Source organism: Diaphorina citri, unplaced genomic scaffold, assembly GCF_000475195.1.
Source record: "Diaphorina citri unplaced genomic scaffold, Diaci psyllid genome assembly version 1.1 scaffold14, whole genome shotgun sequence".
In the NCBI taxonomy this organism is placed as follows: Eukaryota; Metazoa; Arthropoda; class Insecta; order Hemiptera; family Psyllidae; genus Diaphorina; species Diaphorina citri.
The window spans coordinates 514,936-520,116 of record NW_007377453.1 but is presented as its reverse complement, the minus strand read 5'-3'; positions in this window follow the sequence as shown (position 1 = coordinate 520,116).

Sequence of the window (5,181 nt, the reverse complement as noted above, 5' to 3'; positions counted from 1 at the left end):
TAATAATAATAATAATAATAATAATAATAATAATAATAATAATAATAATAGTGCTTATTTATACTGCTCGCATAGGAAAATATAAAGCAAGTTTTCTTCTAGCAACTTTTCACGTGACTTACAAGCTTATAAAGAGTCTTTCTCTTGCTTGACCTCAGTATAAGTCGACTTTATAACAAGATAAATGGGTGTGGCAGGTACTAATTAACAAGCTCTGAGAACAATGGCTGAGATGGTTCGGTCACGTGACTTGCATTTGAACTGAATAGTAAGGAGGAAAATTCGAATTCGACCCCCACGAGAGGAGAGGGGCATAATCCCCGTTTTGAGAAGATCTTGAACTCCCATAGAAATCATTAGAGCGCTCAGTAGGCACATTATTAACTTTATAATGGAACTCTTTGAATATGTTGCAACACTCCGTACATCTAATGATATCGCTGAAGATAATAGACAGGGGCACTCAGTGCGTTGACAGCCTCAACAATAACAAGTATATTGTAAAGCAGACACATCAGTGATCTTCAACCAAACTGTGCTATCGTTTTTGACATTAGAACCGAACGGCCTTCAACGTGAATTTTAGGCAGTTGCAAAGACATAGTCAAGTTTGATAATTATATCAACATGAAATCAAAACAACTTAGATATCCAAATATCAGTAACTACACGGAAAACATGATTGGATCTTTGAAATTTCCGTAAATTGTAGTTGACACTTATGATTATGAATGAATAGTGAATACTGATCAAAGCGGAAAAAAATTGCAACGAGTACAAGGACAATATCTACATTGAACCTCGCAGATCCTGAAAAAGTGGAAAAATGACAGCTTTCTCCTAATGACTTTCTATTTTGGTGTGCAGTGTAATTAAGCGTCTGTAATAATGCAGTCTTGAAAACTGCAAAAATAAGATAGGTAAGATTACTAAAGACACATCTTGCATGAATCAGAATATTCATAATTTTAGATTACGTAGAGTACCCACTATGGAAATTTCTCTTCTACCTAGGAGCAGTATGCCAGACACTATTGTCTTTGAGAACATGTTAGGCTAATAAAATAGCTGTATGCTATTTGAGAAAACCAGTTTTATGGAAATATGTGCTGACTAATCCGCCATTTTATTAGTAAAATTACTCGAAGCGTTTTAAGAATTGGAGCGGATAGAGCCAATCCCAATATTTTCTATAGTAGCTATGAAACTATGATAATGCTTAGTTTGATAGTGGAGTTTTCCCCATGGATTTTCCTAATGCCAAGTTGTGTAACACTGCGAATGTGCCATTAACAATGTAGGTAACGAGGGAATTATTGTCGTGCCTAAAAGTGAAATGGGGGTCAGCGCATTTTTTTTTTTTTTTATTTTTAGTCATTCTAGATCTAGATTGACGATCCTTCTGGTTTGCGGCATAGAAGTTGAAACTAGAAACTGTTCGAATTTTTAATCGGCCAGACCCACCAGGCTAACTTCTCTTGAGTTGATGCTACACTACGGACGATCGAAGCCGTTCGACATCGCCTAGAACCAATTATGAACTACATAGGTAAGATCAAATAATTTTAAATACTTAATGGAATGGAAAAAGTTTATAGTGTGGTCTGGCGATATGCATTTCAGCTGATGGCCTGAAAATACGCTGCTCAAGTTCATTTGAATTTCAGGTGTACCTGGGCCCGAAGGCAAAAACTCCAAGAATTTTATTAAATGTCATCAGGTGATCAGGAATATTATCCTGTCACCAAACCAAATAACAAATGAGCTAGTCCCAAGATCTCAACTTTCAGTTTACTTGGCTACCTACGGCTCCCATGGGTAAAAATAAAACTCTGTGACCTTGTGCTGCTAGATACTTTTACCAATTACCAATTAATACCTAGCACCCACTTCCTACTTCATTATATTTATAATACATACTAATATGCCACTTTTGTTCACCGCTATACTCGTATGCTTCAATCTAAAATACCAATTACCAATTAATACCTAGCACCCACTTCCTACTTCATTATATTTATAATACATACTAATATGCCACTTTTGTTCACCGCTATGCTTCAATCTCGTATGCTTCAATCTAAAGAAAATCTGCGTCCCTGAAGGACACGAAACTTTGACGTACATAGGTGATAAGTGCTGTTTAATCGATCCAAAGAAATATCTATTGAAATGGTTAAATAGGTAACAATACATGGGAGAGCCTCGTGGAAAAATCTCTAGAAAAGGCACACAAGAAGAACGAAACATACACTTATATTACATACGTATAAATTAGATCCATTTATCAATCCTGGAACATTAATCATACGCACTTTGCAATGTGAGTTCAGCCCTAATTGCATGCCTATTGAACATACTAAGCTTCTAAAATTCTAATTGGACAATCTGCATTTAGTTTGTAAAGCTCCGTCCATACTTCACAGCGATCCACGCTCATCGACTAAGTGTGGACGCTGCTTAACAATTGTAACGCAAAATATTATTGAACGTTAAACCGATTATTATCATGAAAGGTTAGCTTGAAGGGTAGCGCGCCTACCTTGTAATGGCTAGCTTGTGTGTTCGACTCCCTACCAGGGCAGATTTTATCCTTATCAGATAGGGTTCCTTCTCTGAACGGCTGGCTTTCTCCGATCCTATCTTCCTTCTCTCCGCTTTCGGGACGACAAAACCTCAACAGTTACAGTAAAACCTCTCTGTCAAAAAAAAGTTTTAACACAAAAAAATTGAACAATTTTGACTACTAGGAGCTTTGTTGAGTGAGTTCCAAAGTTCACTGAACCCCTAGCTCCCTTGGGTGATTTTTTTTTTTTTTTTTTTTTTTTTCATTTTTTTTTTTTTTATTCATGTGAACCACATTATTAGATCCTCTTGTTATGTGAGGATAACTTGTACGCCAATAAGAGCGCAAGATTTGATTGGTTAATAAAGGCATGGTTCTCCGTGGAATAAAATGAACTTCTTAGATGATTTGAGAAGTAAACATTCTGAAATTTTGTATGGAACAATAATTAGACAGATAACTTCCTTGACTTTGATGGTATTACATTCGTTTCTTTTGACAAAATTTTTCGAGATGACAAATTCAAGGAAATTAACAGGCTGTATCTCGCTGATGCAACTTTCAATTTCACTTTTCAATGCTTCAAAAGCTTGTGGGTTTGTTGTGTAAACATGTGTGACTCTAGATGCCCTCACAAAAAATATAGTATAGGGGGGGTAAAATTACATGATCATGGGAGGTCCATTTCCTCGTCAGAAAAACCGAAAAATGACAGGATTACGACTAGGAAAAATGATCGCGTAAAAGTGATAAAGTGTCGATTTATTATGCTAACGTGTTGTTGTGAACAGTTTTACACTCCGTGATGACTAATTTTTTTCCAAATCTTCGTCATTGGCAAGTTTATGCTTTTCAAATCTTGCGTTCATTGGGACACCCTTTATAAGTACGAGAATATAGTAATAATAATAATAATTAATAATAATAATAATAATAATAATAATAATATAGTATAATAATAATAAGCAATATCATAGCAATACGTTAACTTATAAAATTTTATTATACTGCTCGCATAGGAAAATATAAAGCAAGTTTTCTTCTAGCAACTTTTTCACGTGACTTACAAAGCTTTATAAAGAGTCCTTTCTCTTGCTTTGACCCTCAGTATAAGTCGACTTTATAACAAGAAAAATGGTGTGGCAGGTACTAATTAACCAGCTCTGAGAACAAATGGCTGAGATGGTTCCGGTCATCGTGACTTGCATTTGAACTGAATAGTAAGGAGGAAAATTCGAATTCGACCCCCACGAGAGGAGAGGGGCATAATCCCCGTTTTGAGAAATTTGTCAATATTAGCTAGTGGGTTTATTAAAACTGAAGAACATTGGAAAAGAGTTATACATGAGCTCTAAAGGACCCGATCCAAGCTCAAAAATCTAGTAACAAAAATGTATTTTTAGGTGGAAGCGGTCGTCCCGGATTAACCTGTGGAGTAATGTTTGCCAAATTTCATCAAATCGGCTGGAAAATGTTTGCCAATCTAACTCTTCAGGTTTTCAGGGAAAAAGTGTAGGAAGAATTTCACATAACCCACGGGGACTGCGAAAGCCAAATTTCATCTTAATAGGACAAAGCGAACAACTGAGAGAAAATTCTTCAGATGGGATCTTTCTTTTAGGCAATGTTGCAAAGCAAAGCGATGAAAAAAACCAAAAAATGGACGTTCCACTAATATATAAAGCTTATTAGGTAGCTGAAAGATAAAGCTCCCATCACAAGCAAAAAAAAAAAAAAAAAAAAAAAAAAAAAAAAAAAAAAAAACATGAACATGAACAACAAGTAAGACAGGTAAATGCACCTGGTGCACTTTCAGAGTTTTGAAAATGTCAAGCCACTTTAACTAATTTTTCTTCATTTGTATGTAAAAGTTAAAATACCTAGCACTAACTTTTTATGATGAAGTGATGAAGTAGGACATAAATCAAAAGGAACATAAAAGTCTAACAAAATCGTTAATTACCAAAAATTTGTAGGTTTGTAAAACAAAAGCAGATAAAATATGCCTCGCTTAAAAAAAAAAAAAAAAAAAAAAAAAAAAAAAAAAAAAAAAAAAAAAAAAAAAAAAAAAAAATCCCCCTAAAAAAAAAAAAAAAAAAAAAAAAAAAAAATACAATACAATACAATACAATATTAAACCAAAAATAAAAGAAAATTCAAATTGCGGGGAAAATCCAGGCATTTCGCTCGCAAAGTATTGGAATTTCTCCGAAATTTTCGAGAAAAGTTCAATGAATTAGCAGATTCCTTACCTGACACTGACACCACGTGCACAACACAGCACCAACTGATAGCTAACTTATCACTCGTCTAAACCAGGCACACGATCGGCATATCCCCTCCTTTCTCAATGTCAAGGTCGCTCTGGTATCTGGCATGAATAGTATCAGGACATCCCATTGTTACTGATAAGTCACAGGTCAGGAGTTCGATTCTATTATGAGTCGACATTTTTTTCCGTCTTCCTAAATAAGACCTGCAGGGTGTCTGCACGAACTTATTGTTTCCTTCCGTGATTAGAATAACGTCACTTATTTTTCTCTTTAACATTTTTCGATAATGGTGTCCCCGGTCAGAGCGATGTTTTTAATAATGATCTAAATTGGGTATTCTAG